At 47.2% G+C, this 16217-nt stretch overlaps 1 long non-coding RNA gene across 1 annotated transcript; it reads left to right on the forward strand.

Moving 5' to 3' along the window:
* The first annotated feature begins 1187 nt into the window (after positions 1-1187).
* LOC143878389 (uncharacterized) lies at positions 1188-13358 on the forward strand. Its single transcript, XR_013250947.1, has 3 exons — positions 1188-1311; positions 10754-10804; positions 12909-13358. It is a non-coding gene; the product is annotated as an uncharacterized LOC143878389 (long non-coding RNA).
* The last annotated feature ends 2859 nt before the right edge of the window (positions 13359-16217 follow it).

The raw sequence follows: 16217 nt of genomic DNA on the forward strand, positions 1-16217 counted from the left end.
GTAAGAGATGAGGAGTAAAAACAGAAATGGGCTAGATGATAAGAAAAAGAAATATAATAAACTCATCTTCTATGGGAGCTCTTTAGATAATAACTGTCCGGATGGAGTCAGTCTGGAAAAATCAAACAGCAATGCCACTTGGGGCTCATAATTATATCAAAAAATTTGGGAAAATAAGTGACTACGATCCTATGTTTCGTCTCCCACTGTAATAGATTAGAATATAATAAAAAGAAAGATGGAAACCCACTGCTTCAAGCCAGGAGAGAGAGAGAGAGAGAGAGAGAGAGAGAGAGTGGAGGTTGGAATAGGGTGAGGTGGTTTGAAAGTGTAACCTCGGAAGGGCAAAACTCAAATCAAGGGTCGAGGAGAGAGGCGGGCGAGATTATTGAGGGTCTTGCAGTTACGATTTGATTATATTAATGCTGAAAAACTTCTTATAGAGGCGTATTTTGGGAAATGACTTTCCGACTTAAGGAGGAGAGAAGGAGAAATTAAAACTGGATAAAGATTATAAACTGGTATTTTGGGAAATGACTTTTTGACTAACTGTGGAGAGAGGGAGAAATAAAAAAGGGATAAACATGGATTGCCATGTGATGATTTAATTTTTGATAATTTGAAATTTTCATGTGGGAAATAAATCGCCATGTAGACTTGAGGGAGGAAGGGGACTGTCCACATCAGCAGTGAACAGTAAACCTCCCTTCCTCATCTATCTATATAGGAAGGGGGTTTACTGTTCACCACTGAGGTGGCAGCCCTCCCCTTCCTCCCTCAAATCTACGTGTCAACTTATTTTCCTACGTGGCACACATTTTCACCCGATTTTCTAAAACACACCTTTTTGAAAGAACACGATTCATCCCTAATTTATTTCCATAAATTAAGCATCTATTTACGTTTTCTCTTCCCCCTCTTTCCATTTACAAAATCCCTTAAATTAAGTAGATTTCCTTCAATCCCTTAGGGCCTGTTCACTTGCCTTTTCAGCCAGGAAAAGAAAGGAAAATTCTGCTTTTTTCCCCAAGAAATTGAGTTTGGCGCTGTTCTCTTGGTTTCACGTGAAAGCGAAAAATCAGACGTGGAAATTTTGCAAAATGACGTGGAAAGTCTTACTTTCCCGCAAAGGTTGGATTTCATTTCCGACCAAAGTTGCGAGATTTCGTTTATTTTATCAAAGGAAAGGAAAAAAAGTCGGGCTTCTTTTTTTTCGACCCCACGCGAGGAAGAGAAAACCTAGGCCCAACCCTCGGAAGTTCGTCTTCTCCGGCAAGACTACTCTTCTCCGGCGAGACTACCCAAAGCAAGGTACCTCTCCTTCGCCTCTCTCCCTCTCTCTCTCTCAGTCTCTATCATTTTTTTTTCATCATTTTTTTTCATTTCTGCAAATGGGGTTTCGGAAATGGGTCTCCATCTTCAGATTTTTACGGTTTCTCGTCAAATGGGTCTCCATCTTCTAATGGGGTTTTAGAAATGGGTTTGGAGAAATCGGTTTGATAAATGGGTTTGCAAAAAACTTCTTCGATCTTGTGAAATGGTTTGCAGAAACCCTGTTCGATCTTTTTATTGGGTTACAGAAAACCTCAGCGAACGCGTCATATCCTGTACGGCTAAGCCTTCTGGGCGGCTCAGCCGGGCAGGTCTTTTGTCTTCTAGCGAACGCGTCATATCCTGTCCGGCTAAGCCTTCTGAGCGGCTCGGCCGGGCAGGTCTTTGTCTTCTAGCGAACGCGACATATCCTGTCCGGCCGAGCCCTTCTGGGCGGCTCGGCCGGGCAGGTCTTTGTCTTCTAGCGAACGCGTCATATCCTGTCCGGCCGAGCCCTTCTGGGCGGCTCGGCCGGGCAGGTCTTTGTCTTCTAGCGAACGCGTCATATCCTGTACGGCTAAGCCTTCTGGGCGGCTCAGCCGGGCAGGTCTTTTGTCTTCTAGCGAACGCGTCATATCCTGTCCGGCTAAGCCTTCTGAGCGGCTCGGCCGGGCAGGTCTTTGTCTTCTAGCGAACGCGTCATATCCTGTCCGGCCGAGCAGGTCTTTGTCTTCTAGCGAACGCGTCATATCCTGTCCGGCCGAGCCCTTCTGGGCGGCTCGGCCGGGCAGGTCTTTGTCTTCTAGCGAACGCGTCATATCCTGTCCGGCTAAGCCTTCTGGGCGGCTCAGCCGGGCAGGTCTTTTGTCTTCTAGCGAACGCGTCATATCCTGTCCGGCTAAGCCTTCTGGGCGACTCGGCCGGGCAGGTCTTTGTCTTCTAGCGAACGCGTCATATCCTGTCCGGCCGAGCCCTTCTGGGCGGCTCGGCCGGGCAGGTCTTTGTCTTCTAGCGAACGCGTCATATCCTGTCCGGCTAAGCCTTCTGAGCGGCTCAGCCGGGCAGGTCTTTGTCTTCTAGCGAACGCGTCATATCCTGTCCGGCTAAGCCTTCTGGGCGGCTCGGCCGGGCAGGTCTTTGTCTTCTAGCGAACGCGTCATATCCTGTCCGGCTAAGCCTTCTGGGCGGCTCAGCCGGGCAGGTCTTTTGTCTTCTAGCGAACGCGTCATATCCTGTCCGGCTAAGCCTTCTGGGCGGCTCAGCCGGGCAGGTCTTTTGTCTTCTAGCGAACGCGTCATATCCTGTCCGGCTAAGCCTTCTGAGCGGCTCGGCCGGGCAGGTCTTTGTCTTCTAGCGAACGCGTCATATCCTGTCCGGCCGAGCCCTTCTGGGTGGCTCGGCCGGGCAGGTCTTTGTCTTCTAGCGAACGCGTCATATCCTGTCCGGCTAATCCTTCTGGGCGGCTCAGCCGGGCAGGTCTTTTGTCTTCTAGCGAACGCGTCATATCTTGTCCGGCTAAGCCTTCTGGGCGGCTCGGCCGGGCAGGTCTTTGTCTTCTAGCGAACGCGTCATATCCTGTCCGGCCGAGCCCTTCTGGGCGGCTCGGCCGGGCAGGTCTTTGTCTTCTAGCGAACGCGTCATATCCTGTCCGGCTAAGCCTTCTGGGCGGCTCGGCCGGGCAGGTCTTTGTCTTCTAGCGAACGCGTCATATCCTGTCCGGCCGAGCCCTTCTGGGCGGCTCGGCCGGGCAGGTCTTTTGTCGTCTAGCGCTTTGTCGTCTAGCGATTGCGCCATATCCTGTCCGGCTAAGGCTGTGGACGGCCAGCCGGGCAGGTCTTTTGTTGTCTTCAGATGACTAGATTTTCTGGTCGGCCTGCGATGACCTCATTTTCTGGTCGGCCTGAGATGACCAGGATTTCCTGGTCGGCCTGAGATGACCAGGATTTCTGGTCGGCCTGAGATGACCAGGATTTCCTGGTCGGCCTGAGATGACCAGGATTTTCTGGTCGGCCTGAGATGACCTCATTTTCTGGTCGGCCTGAGATGACCTCATTTTCTGGTCGGATCCAAGTCTTCAGAACTTGAGCTTTATAAGGTGGTTTTTCACTGGGTGTCCTTGGCCGGAACTGGTCTTTTATCCTTTAGCGGACGTGCCGGAGTGAACCACTTCTGCTCTCTAAGTCTGCAATCTTTGAAGGTGGTCTCCACTGCTGGCGTCCTCGGCTGGAACTGATCTCCAAGCCACCAGGATGAGCCGGAGTGGGCCACTGCTGGGCTTCTAAGTCTGCAACCACCTAGCTGTGAGCTAAGTATGCAAACACTTAGAGTCTTCAAGGTGGTCTCCACTACTGGCGTCCTCGGCTGGAACTGATCTCCAAGCCACTAGGATGAGCCGGAGTGCACCACTACTGCGCTTCTAAGTCTGCAAGCACCGAGCTGAGAGCTAAGTATGCAAACACTTAGAGTCTTCGAAGGTGGTTTCCACTGCTGGCGTCCTCGGCTGGAACTGATCTCCAAGCCACTAAGATGAGCCGGAGTGGGCCACACTACTGGCGTCCTCGACTGGAACTGATCTCCAAGCCACTAGGATGAGCCGGAGTGCACCACTACTGCGCTTCTAAGTCTGCAAGCACCGAGCTGAGAGCTAAGTATGCAAACACTTAGAGTCTTCGAAGGTGGTATTCACTGCTGGCGTCCTCGGCTGGAACTGATCTCTAAGCCACTAGGATGAGCCGGAGTGCACCACTGCTGGGTTTCTAAGTCTGCAAGCACCGAGCTGAGAGCTAAGTATGCAAACACTTAGAGTCTTCAAGGTGGTCTTCACTGCTGGCGTCCTCGGCTGGAACTGATCTCCAAGCACCAGGATGAGCCGGAGTGGGCCACTGCTGGGCTTCTAAGTCTGCAACCACCTAGCTGTGAGCTAAGTATGCAAACACTTAGAGTCTTCAAGGTGATCTCCACTACTGGCGTCCTCGGCTGGAACTGATCTCCAAGCTACTAGGATGAGCCGGAGTGCACCACTACTGCGCTTCTAAGTCTGCAAGCACCGAGCTGAGAGCTAAGTATGCAAATACTTAGAGTCTTCGAAGGTGGTTTCCACTGCTGGCGTCCTCGGCTGGAACTGATCTCCAAGCCACTAGGATGAGCCGGAGTGCACCACTACTGCGCTTCTAAGTCTGCAAGCACCGAGCTGAGAGCTAAGTATGCAAACACTTAGAGTCTTCGAAGGTGGTATTCACTGCTGGCGTCCTCGGTTGGAACTGATCTCCAAGCCACTAGGATGAGCCGGAGTGCACCACTGCTGGGCTTCTAAGTCTGCAAGCACCGAGCTGAGAGCTAAGTATGCAAACACTTAGAGTCTTCAAGGTGGTCTTCACTGCTGGCGTCCTCGGCTGGAACTGATCTCCACACCAAACAGGATGAGCCGGAGTGCACCACTGCGGGGCTTCTAAGTCTGCAAGCACCGAGCTGAGAGCTAAGTATGCAAACACTTAGAGTCTTCGAAGGTGGTATTCACTGCTGGCGTCCTCGGCTGGAACTGATCTCCAAGCCACTAGGATGAGCCGGAGTGCACCACTACTGCGCTTCTAAGTCTGCAAGCACCGAGCTGAGAGCTAAGTATGCAAACACTTAGAGTCTTCGAAGGTGGTATTCACTGCTGGCGTCCTCGGCTGGAACTGATCTCCAAGCCACTAGGATGAGCCGGAGTGCACCACTACTGCGCTTCTAAGTCTGCAAGCACCGAGCTGAGAGCTAAGTATGCAAACACTTAGAGTCTTCGAAGGTGGTATTCACTGCTGGCGTCTTCGGCTGGAACTGATCTCCAAGCCACTAGGATGAGCCGGAGTGCACCACTGCTGGGCTTCTAAGTCTGCAAGCACCGAGCTGAGTGCTAAGTATGCAAACACTTAGAGTCTTTGAAGGTGGTTTCCACTGCTGGCGTCCTCGGCTGGAACTGATCTCCAAGCCACTAGGATGAGCCGGAGTGGGCCACACTACTGGCGTCCTCGACTGGAACTGATCTCCAAGCCACTAGGATGAGCCGAGGTGGGCCACACTATTGGCGTCCTCGACTGGAACTGATCTCCAAGCCACTAGGATGAGCCGGAGTGCACCACCGCTGAGTCTGCGCTTCAAACAGGTTCTACGGAGTGAACTTCTGCACCGCTGCTGAGTCTGCGCTGCAAACAGGTTCTACGGAGTGACCTCTGCACCGCTGCTGAGTCTGCGCTGCAAACAGGTTCTACGGAGTGAACCTCTGCACCGCTGCTGAGTCTGCGCTGCAAACAGGTTCTACGGAGTGAACCTCTGCACCACTGCTGAGGTCTAAGTCTGCAAGCACTGCAAACACTTAGACTCAGGACGCACATGCCTGTCCCGGAGGCTGTTGTCTCGTCTTGTGAAATGACGAGTCTGATTCCGGTCCGGGGGCGTGTGTTCTCCGCGCCAATCCGTCCTACCATTTTTGTCTGAGTGAGATTTCGAACAGCTTTTTGTTGCGGGGTCCCACGGATGGCACCAAATCTGTTGGGTCTAAAATCGGTAACAGATTATGGTAGGGCTGGAAGGGCTGATCTGGGCCTGAAGGGCTGATGGAGTCCTGCGCTGCACAAGGGTACAGACAAGAAAGAAAAGGGTCAGAGGACCAACCCGGAGTGGTACTCCGGACGGGCGCTTTGACACTCAAGTCAGTATGAGCAGGAGTGCAGAGCAATGTCAGAGCAAAAGCTTAGGGTTTTGATTTTCAGATTTCAGAACCCTCACCTTAGCACAAGTGAAGGCTATTTATAGTGATTCTGAGCCACCTGTCCAGGACAGGTGGTAGCACCTGACTGGACCAGGTTTCATGCCTAGTAAGGGCAGGTGGAAGTCCCTGATTGTTCCAGGCAGCATACCTAGCAGGGGACAGGTGTGGGCTTTGCAGTGGTCCCTGTGAGGGCCACGTGTCAACAGCCGATTGGTTGCATATTTTGGACCCCATCACACCGTTTCCTATTCCCTCCCATCTCCCACTTAATCTTCCTCAACGACAACCCAATCCCTTCATCTTCCTCTTTACGAACTTTATAATTTTTTTGCCTGCCTTATCTTTCTCCTCATAACAACACTCTTCTCCCTCATGCTCTTACCATCATCCAAAAGAGGTAGGTCCCTTCATTTGGGCATCGGGCCTTTGTTTTTTAAACTCTCTTTTTATTTTCATCTTATTTTTCACCTTTTCTCATGTAGCATTGGATATAGAGTTATTTTACAGTTTAAAGAACATTAGTTTCTTGCTGAAGGGATGGATCATTAATGCCTGATAAAATTATTAGTTTTCTACTGCAGATCGTATTGACTGTAGGGGTGTAAACGAGCCGAGCTTGTCCAGGCTCGGCTCGGCTCGTTAAGCTCAAAAGCTCGGCTCGGCCAGGCTTGCGAGCCTTATCGAGCTCGAATTATATTAATTTCACACCCCTCATCTTCCCTGGACAGCCCTATCTAGTGTTTTTTTACTACTCTTTTTACACTACGGGTGGTGGTCCAAGTAACAAATGGGGTTCCAAAAAAGAAGTGACATATTTTGCCTCCCCCTTTCACTCCCTAGACAACCCTTTTAGTGTATATTTTAATATATAATATATATATTTAAATATATTAAATTCTTAACGAGCCTTAACGAGACGAGCCGAGCCTGGCCTAACTCGGGCTCGGCTCGTTAAGCTTAACGAGCCTGGCCAGCCGGCTCTGCTCGTTAAGGATTCGAGCCGAGCTCGAGCGAGTTTCCGAGCCCGAGCCAAAATTGACACCCTTAGTACTGAGGCAATTCAACGTGGGTAAAGTAATATCTTGGATGCGTTCTCCTTATTTTGATTCCTTACCTTCCACGTATTCATTTTTTTTTCTCTAAGCTACCTTAGTGAATTAAAAGGACGTAGAAACCCATCTGTCAAATTTGCGAGTAAGAACTCTTGAAATTTCTACTTGGACCTTTTGCAACATTGAGTGACGAGAATAAGGGATGGTGATGATGCAGTTTAGTTTCATTGTTTTTAAGTTTGTGCAGACAAAGGGTTTCAGATTCAAAAATACACCCCGTAAAAAATAGTTTGCATGTTATATGATCTTTTTTTTTTGGGTGTTAGACGAAGGCATCTTCAAATGCAAGAAAACATTGGGAGAAAATGATTGTAGAAGGTGCAGAGGTTTTTCTGTTAATGAGATCCCGAATATGTGTTTGCCAGTCAGTTCCCTGCTTGGGGTATCTGAATTGGGTTTTGTTCTTAATTTTCTACAAATTATTAGGTCTGTATTGAATAGACTGATATAATTACTACCTACAATGGACGGATCATAATAGTTTAGTTGTTGTGCGATTCAAATGCCTTCATGTGTTGAAGTAGTAGGCCGGCCACACTAAAAACCCACCCTCAATCATCATGAATCAAACCTGTTAGGTCTAAAATTGGTAACAGGTTATGGTAGGGCCTGAAGGGCTGGTCTGGGCCTGAAGGGCTGATCTGGGCCTGAAGGTCTGATCTGTGCCTGAAGGGCTGATCTGTGCCTGAATGGCTGATCTGTGCCTGAATGGCTGATCTGGGCCTGATGGAGTCCTGCGCTGTTAGGGCCGGACAAGAAGACAAAGGGTCAGAAGACCAACCTGGAGTAGTGCTCCGGACGGGCGGTTCGACACTCAAGTCAGTATGAGCAGGAGTGCAGAGCAATGTCAGAGCAAAAAGCTTAGGGTTTTGATCTCAGATTTCAGAACCCTCACCTTAGCACAAGTGAAGGCTATTTATAGTGATTCTGAGCCACCTGTCCAGGACAGGTGGTAGCACCTGACTGGACCAGGTTTCATGCCTAGTAAGGGCAGGTGGAAGTCCCTGATTGGTCCAGGCAGCATACCTAGCAGGGGACAGGTGTGGGCTTTGCAGTGGTCCCTGTGAGGGCCACGTGTCAACAGCCGATTGGTTGCATATTTTGGACCCCATCAGTTGCCCCCTGGTTCTTCGAGCCATGAGAGTGGCTGGGAGAAGCAAAGATAGGGTTAAAACAGCATCTGGCCGGCCTTAAGGCCTCTGGGCAGCTCAGGCCGGCCTCAGACTGGGCCTGAAGAAACCGCGGCCGAACAGGGGCCTCCGGGCGCCCTGGTCTGGCCTTGAAGTTTGGCCTGAAGGAGCACGGCCGGATATGAGCCTCTGAGCTATCCAGTACGGCCAAATTTTGGAACAGAAGTCTGGCCGGCCAAGCCCTTCTGGGCGGCCTGAAAGGGCAGAAATTGCGCTGGAGGTCTGTCCGTCTAAGCCTTCTGGGCGGCTCGGCCGGGCAGAATTTACACTGGAGGTCTGTCCGTCGAAGCCTTCTGGGCGGCTCGGCCGGGCAGAATCTGCACTGGAGGTCTGTCTGTCGAAGCCTTCTGGTCGGCTCGGTCGGGCAGAATCTGCACTGGAGGTCTGTCCGTCGAAGCCTTCTGGTCGGCTCGGCCGAACAAAATCTGCACTGGAGGTCTGGCCGGCCGAGTCCTTCTGGGCGGCTCGGCCGGGCAGGTCTTTGTCTTCTAGCGAACGCGTCATATCCTGTCCGGCCGATCCCTTCTGGGCGGCTCGGCTGGGCAGGTCTTTGTCTTCTAGCGAACGCGTCATATCCTGTCCGGCCGAGCCCTTCTAGGCGGCTCATCCGGGCAGGTCTTTGTCTTCTAGCGAACGCGTCATATCCTGTCCGGCTAAGCCTTCTGGGCGGCTCGGCCGGGCAGGTCTTTGTCTTTTAGCGAACGCGTCATATCCTGTCCGGCAGAGCCCTTCTGGGCGGCTCAGCTGGGCAGGTCTTTGTCTTCTAGCGAACGCGTCATATCCTGTCCGGCCGATCCCTTCTGGGCGGCTCGGCCGGGCAGGTCTTTGTCTTCTAACGAACGCGTCATATCCTGTCCGGCCGATCCCTTCTGGGCGGCTCGGCCGGGCAGGTCTTTGTCTTCTAGCGAACGCGTCATATCCTGTCCGGCTTAGCCTTCTGGGCGGCTCATCCGGGCAGGTCTTTTGTCTTCTAGCGAACGCGTCATATCCTGTCCGGCTAAGCCTTCTGGGCGGCTCGGCCGGGCAGGTCTTTGTCTTCTAGCGAACGCGTCATATCCTGTCCGGCCGAGCCCTTCTGGGCGGCTCGGCCGGGCGGGTCTTTGTCTTCTAGCGAACGCGTCATATCCTGTCCGGCCGATCCCTTCTGGGCGGCTCGGCCGGGCAGGTCTTTGTCTTCTAGCGAACGCGTCATATCCTGTCCGGCCGAGCCCTTCTGGGCGGCTCGGCCGGGCAGGTCTTTGTCTTCTAGCGAACGCGTCATATCCTGTCCGGCTAAGCCTTCTGGGCGGCTCGGCCGGGCAGGTCTTTGTCTTTTAGCGAACGCGTCATATCCTGTCCGGCTAAGCCTTCTGGGCGGCTCGGCCGGGCAGGTCTTTGTCTTTTAGCGAACGCGTCATATCCTGTCCGGCTAAGCCTTCTGGGCGGCTCAGCCGGGCAGGTCTTTTGTCTTCTAGCGAACGCGTCATATCCTGTCCGGCTAAGCCTTCTGGGCGGCTCGGCCGGGCAGGTCTTTGTCTTCTAGCGAACGCGTCATATCCTGTCCGGCCGAGCCCTTCTGGGCGGCTCGGCCGGGCAGGTCTTTGTCTTCTAGCGAACGCGTCATATCCTGTCCGGCTAAGCCTTCTGGGCGGCTCGGCCGGGCAGGTCTTTGTCTTCTAGCGAACGCGTCATATCCTGTCCGGCCGAGCCCTTCTTGGCGGCTCGGCCGGGCAGGTTTGTTAGGGCCGGACAAGAAGACAAAGGGTCAGAAGACCAACCCGGAGTGGTGCTCCAGACGGGCGCTTCGACACTCAAGTCAGTATGAGCAGGAGTACAGAGCAATGTCAGAGCAAAAAGCTTAGGATTTTGATCTCAGATTTCAGAACCCTCACCTTAGCACATGTGAAGGCTATTTATAGTGATTCTGAGCCACCTGTCCAGGACAGGTGGTAGCACCTGACTGGACCAGGTTTCATGCCTAGTAAGGGCAGGTGGAAGTCCCTGATTGGTCCAGGCAGCATACCTAGCAGGGGACAGGTGTGGGCTTTGCAGTGGTCCCTGCGAGGGCCACGTGTCAACAGCCGATTGGTTGCATATTTTGGACCCCATCAAAACCAATGGTGGGTAGAAATACATTGAATTTTCAGTGTACGCGTGATGCACCCTACCTTTTTCTCTGTGTTTTTTTTGGGACTTCGTTCTGTTTGGAGAGAGAGAGAGAGAGAGAGAGAGAGAGAGAGATTTGGACTCAAAATCAATACTAAAAAACCAAACCAAACCAAACCAAACTTAACTTGGAATAGGGCTCCAAGCTACTTAGTCCAAGTTGACCTAGGAAGTGACATTCCATCTATTAGAGTTTCTCTCTACTACTTATTTCTTTCTCATTAGGTATTGGGTTTTTCCTATTGTAGGTGATAATGCTGGAATAAATGTCAGGGTGCTATTCCTCATATCAAATAAAGGTCGCTATCGTCTTCTTTAGTGATTTTCTCTATTTCATTTGCTTTATGTTAATCATCATTTACTTTTTGAATGGTTTTTATGTCGGTCCAATGGATTTAGTCAAACTTTTTTATGCGGACATTTTTATGCAGGGTGGTTTTTTATTTGCCCACTCCAATTTGTCCGGTGGCTTCCCTTTTATTTCCTCCTCTTTTTCACATTTTTAAGGGGAGGATTTATTCCAGGAGTTGAATTAACACCCATACAGCAATTTTGATTTCACATCGTAACAAGATACATTCCACCACTAAATGAACACCACCTTCTCAAATCATATGCCATGATTTTTTTTTTTAAGAAGAAGACCTCTTTCAAGCTATTTTTTTCTTTCCTAACCTCATTATCCCGTCTTGATTTTCTTTTGCCTGTGCATCGCGCATGGTTGCTTACTAGTATATAATAAAGAGGAAAGGGGGTTTACTGTTCCTCATCTATAAATAAATTGCCATGCAGACCCGAGCGATGCACGGGGTGGACCAGAAAAGAAAGTTTTATAACCTTTTTTTTTTTTAAAAGGGAAAAGAAAGAAGAAACATTCATAAGGAAGATTTAGAAAGAAAAAAAACAGAACCTTCAGGCAACAATTTAAAAAGTAAAATAAAATATCTGAAACTCCATAAAAATCACTTAAAGTGTGTAGGGAAAAAAATACTTGAAAAAACTATGTAAAGGGGCATTAAAAATAACTTCCCTGTAAAATTGTATGTGAAATGAAGGTTGAAATTTTACAAATTAGCTTGCAATTTAAGGAAAAATACATGGAAAATACAATTGGGTAGGTGGCCTGCTTAAATTGGGTTATATATCCGAACTCCATTCATTTAATATTAGCACTCTTATTTTCCATTGGGTAGGTGGCCTGCGTAAATTGGGCTATATATCCGAACTCCATTCATTTAATATTAGCACTCTTATTTTCCATTGGGTAGGTGGCCTGCGTAAATTGGATTATATATCCGAACTCCATTCATTTAATATGAGCACTCTTTTACAGTTCCTTCATTTGATATTAAAACTATGTTGTCTATATGTAAAGCATAATACCATTAATACAAAAATTAAAAATTATTTCCTTCATAATGAAAGTAAAAGTTAAAAAAAAAAAATTATAACTCTTGCCTTCACCAAAACCCTTAAGAAAATCCGTCCAAGAGTCTTTAGAAATCTTTAGAGTTAATATGAAATTAACTGCTCCAATCGCCCGCATAATCCACCATGAAATGTAAAAGAATTTAGAGTTATAACATGAAGTACAAATTAGGCCATTTCAATAGTAAGAAATTTCTCCAGGACAAACTCCCTATCATTCAATAGAAAAACCAACAGATATTGTTCTTTTCAAGCTTGGGAAAAAAAGATGATAGAAGATCTCATCCAAGAGAAGATGATCCTTTATACCTAAACAAACCTTCCACACATGGTAAGAGGTATTTCAAATAACAGGGTTTAGGAAGTAAGGTTATCAAAAAGTAAGTGGTGACAAGACACCTACACAACACATATACATAGCTTTAAGAATTAGCAGAGCTTCAACCCAAAGCAGAGATTTTACTTGGAGAGGTATAAAATGAGACATTAACGAACTCTGCTTCCAACTCTCACTCTCTGGAGTCATTAAATGAGACATCCACGATCTCTACACTGGATCATATCTCAAAGGTATAAAAGGTCCTTTAGCTGTTGGGAAATAAATTTACAGTAAACAAACAAATACAATTTGAGATTGCAATTTATTAAATAATCAAACGTATGTCGATTTTTCAATCCACATACGTTTGAGGGGGCATGTTAGAGCATAAAATAAGGTCCATTAGAGAATAAGATCATATCTTCCAAGATTTGATTGTTGGATGGATTGGGGTAGTTTAAGCAAGTTGGTTTAGATTAGGCAACTAGGTTTAGATTGTGATTATCTTCTTGCCATGTTTAACTCTTAAGTGCTCTATATAAGCACTATTGATTCTCATTGTAATTCATCCAAGATTAGTGAAATTCTCTAAATTTATCAGACTCCATGGTAAACGAGGGAATTGTTTTGTTGTACTCCATTCTTGATATCATCAGATGTCGTATTCTCCACATGAAGCTGGAAGACCATCCCACAGTTAAAAAAAACCTTCAGATTGCTATGAATCTGGGTATCCCTATAGTTGTTGTAGCCCCTGTTCAGAGGAACTGTGCTTGGGCTTATCTGACTATGGGTATGTGAAAGTGAACACTGATGCGTCGCTAACTACTGATCATGCAGCTATTTGTGGTATCTTGAGAGGCAATAAAGGCGAAGTTATTGCTCTATTCTCCACTGATGTTCAGCCGAGTCCAATCCATGAACTGGAAAAGGATGGTGTCCTCTGTTAGAATATGTGGGATCCAAAGGTTGGATTGGGTTAAGATCTCACCGTTGGATCATCTTGGAGGTAGATTGGGTAAGTTGGCTAAATGAAGCAACTAGATAAATTAGGCAATTGATAGAAGAGACAAGAAAGAGAGGTTAGAAAGTATATTTGATTAGGTAGATTTGATTAAGATTATTTCCCTTCATAGTTATCTTGATCTGATTCTATGTTTATCATGTAAGTGCTCTATATAAGCACACAATGATCCTCTTGTAATTGCATTCAAGATTAGTGGAAAATTCCTAATTTTTCATGGTATTGTAGCGGTTACTGGTGACACTTCCAATTAAGAGTTGTAGGTCGTAAGGGTCATAGGCATTGGCATTTCCACCGACCTAGTGTTACTACCAAAAAGCCTGTAGTCTTCTTTCCTAGTTCCTTCATGGCAACCAAGGGATTCTCCTCGCTGCGGAAAAAAGGTGTTAGGAGAATATGGATTGAGTCGGACTCCCTAGTTTGTGTAAAAGTGCTTAATATGGAAATCAAATGCCCTTGGAAAATGAAACATATGAGGGAAAGAATTATGATGCTACTCAAGGATTTGAGGAATGGAAAATTACTCACACATGGCGTGAAGGAAATAGTGCTGTCTCTTGAAAGTTAATTGTCCAATTAAGGGTGAAGACATTGACCCCTCCTTCCTTGATCACCCCGAGCTTGATGAAATTGTAAGGAATGAGGCCAATGACCCTTCCTCTGATAAAGTCTAACTGTTTTTTCTCTATTAATTCATTCTGGTAGGGGTCCTGCCAAACCCCAGCTTGCCAATCAAAAAAAAAAATTGCCTTATACTGTTGATTGCAAAAGTAACTTTCCACATCGTCGTTCTCTAGTTATAACGCTCGGATTTGAGAATAATTTGACAAGGTAAATGTTCGAATAATTAGGAAAATATTGCCTTATACCATATATACTTATTTTTCGAAGAGAGACTATATAGATTGGGGCGTAAGGAAGCATGTCCGTGAAAGCAATGTCCAGTGAAATCAAAATCGTTGATCTCGTAGAATATCATAAGACAACCCACATGGTCTTGGTTCCATCCCAGATGAACATTCCATGCCCAGCGTAAAATAAAGGACCACAAAAACATTAAGTTAGATTTTCTTGTCAAGACCCTAAAATATTAAACAACGCCATCTCCAACGGGTTAAGCTTTTGGAGTAATTTCAGAAAATAGGCTTGCAAAATACCAAGAACCTACTATCGTCCGATCAATCTGTTCTTAACGGCATTTGGCAGAACCTATGGTTTTAGTTAGGGCTGCAACAGGGTCGGGTTTTTCAAAACCCTAGCCCAACCCTGGATCCCATTATCTCGGCCCTGACTCACTCTGGCCCTGAGTCAGGGCCGAAAAACCTCAACCCATTGCCCGCCCTACAGGGCTCAGTGCTGGCCCTGGACCGCCCTGATTGGGCAGGGCAGGGTTTGGCCGGCCCTAATTTACCCTAGTTCAAATACCTGTTAAGAGTGCCAAAAATAAAGCAACCACTTATCATATAGAACAAAATGATCAATAAATAGAGAAAGGAAACAAAAGAAGACGATATGAATTCAACAACATGACAGGCACCAAAGACAATTAATAATAATAATCTAAAGAAACATCAATCCAAGATAATAGAAAACATTAGCAAAAGAAACATGCACATATGGTTCAATTCTATAATAGAAACTTAGGGTCGGGCCGGGCCAGGATACCCGAGGCATTAACCTTGAACCCAACCCGACCTGAGTCAGGGTCTAAAAAAATGAACCCTGACCCGCCCTCAGGGTTGGAAAATCCAGCCGTGACCCTGTTCGGGCTCAGGGCGGGCCAGGGCTGACAGGGCCAAACTTGCACCCCTAGTTTTAGTCAAATAAACGGACCTGATCACGTAAACGAGGTAGATATGGGCCCATAAGGGTCTTTCAAGGGGATTTTATATGGGGTGTGCGTGTGAAGTCCAGTATTTTGGCAAAAGTCAGCATGGCGCACTTCAAAGCATAATCCGATATTAAGGACCTCGTACTACACTTTTCTTGGGGGGGGGGGGGGGGGGGGGGTATCTCTCACACTTGGAGAGAAGCGAATAAAGCAGTATTTCAAAGATAGATTGGCCCTGTAAGGGGGAGTTTATTTCTCCTCTTCTACCTCCACCTGCACTCTGTGAGATTGTACAACAAGACTCAAATGGATTCCAATATACTCGGTTGTAATTCCATTCCTTTTAAAATAATACACTAGAAGGGGTCCGCCTAACCCAGCTTACCCTAAAAAAATGTCATCTCCCATGAATCTTGTCCAGTCGATCAAGGTTAAGCAACATCAACAATTGCAAGTTTTTAGGAAAATGATTAAGAAATCCTTTTTTCAGTGAAGGGCTAAGATTAAAGATTACAAATCCCAAACACCACATCCATATGCCACATGTATAAAAGGGCCATAGACTGACAAGAAAGACACTTGTAGGCATTTCTCTCTTCGCAGTGACATTTGATTTTGGGAAAAGATACAATGGGATGCAGTAAATCCTACGTCCAAGTAATAGTTTACGGAGGTGGACTTAGATTGTATTAGAGGTGCTCTTGAGGAAACATTCCTTGTTTCATCGCCCATAGTATGGCTTGAGACAGATTGCATTAAACACAATATGAAGCTTCAGATTGGCCGAAAATGTCTATTGGAGGTGGAGGACATATTTTAGGGAATTTATATGGTGCCCGACCGTAAAATAATACAAGGGTGGAGAGAGAGAACCACTCCACCCTTGATTTCTGATCAGCAAATGCCCCCTTTTTTGACTTTTTGTTGGATCGGAAATCAAGGGCGGGGAGTTTTCTCTCTCGTCCCTTGTTGCTTAGCGGTCGGGCTTCATATAATTTCTCCATATTTTAAATCCTGACGTATGCAAGGCATATATCAGAGTATCTTTTTAAGAAATTGTATTACCAAAGCTTTCTTCTTCTTTTTTCAAATATAATTTTTATTTTTGTC

The sequence above is a fragment of the Tasmannia lanceolata genome, unplaced genomic scaffold (assembly GCF_043159265.1).
Source record: "Tasmannia lanceolata isolate RefF3 unplaced genomic scaffold, GAP_Taslan_0.1 ptg000006l, whole genome shotgun sequence".
NCBI classification, from domain to species: domain Eukaryota; kingdom Viridiplantae; phylum Streptophyta; class Magnoliopsida; order Canellales; family Winteraceae; genus Tasmannia; species Tasmannia lanceolata.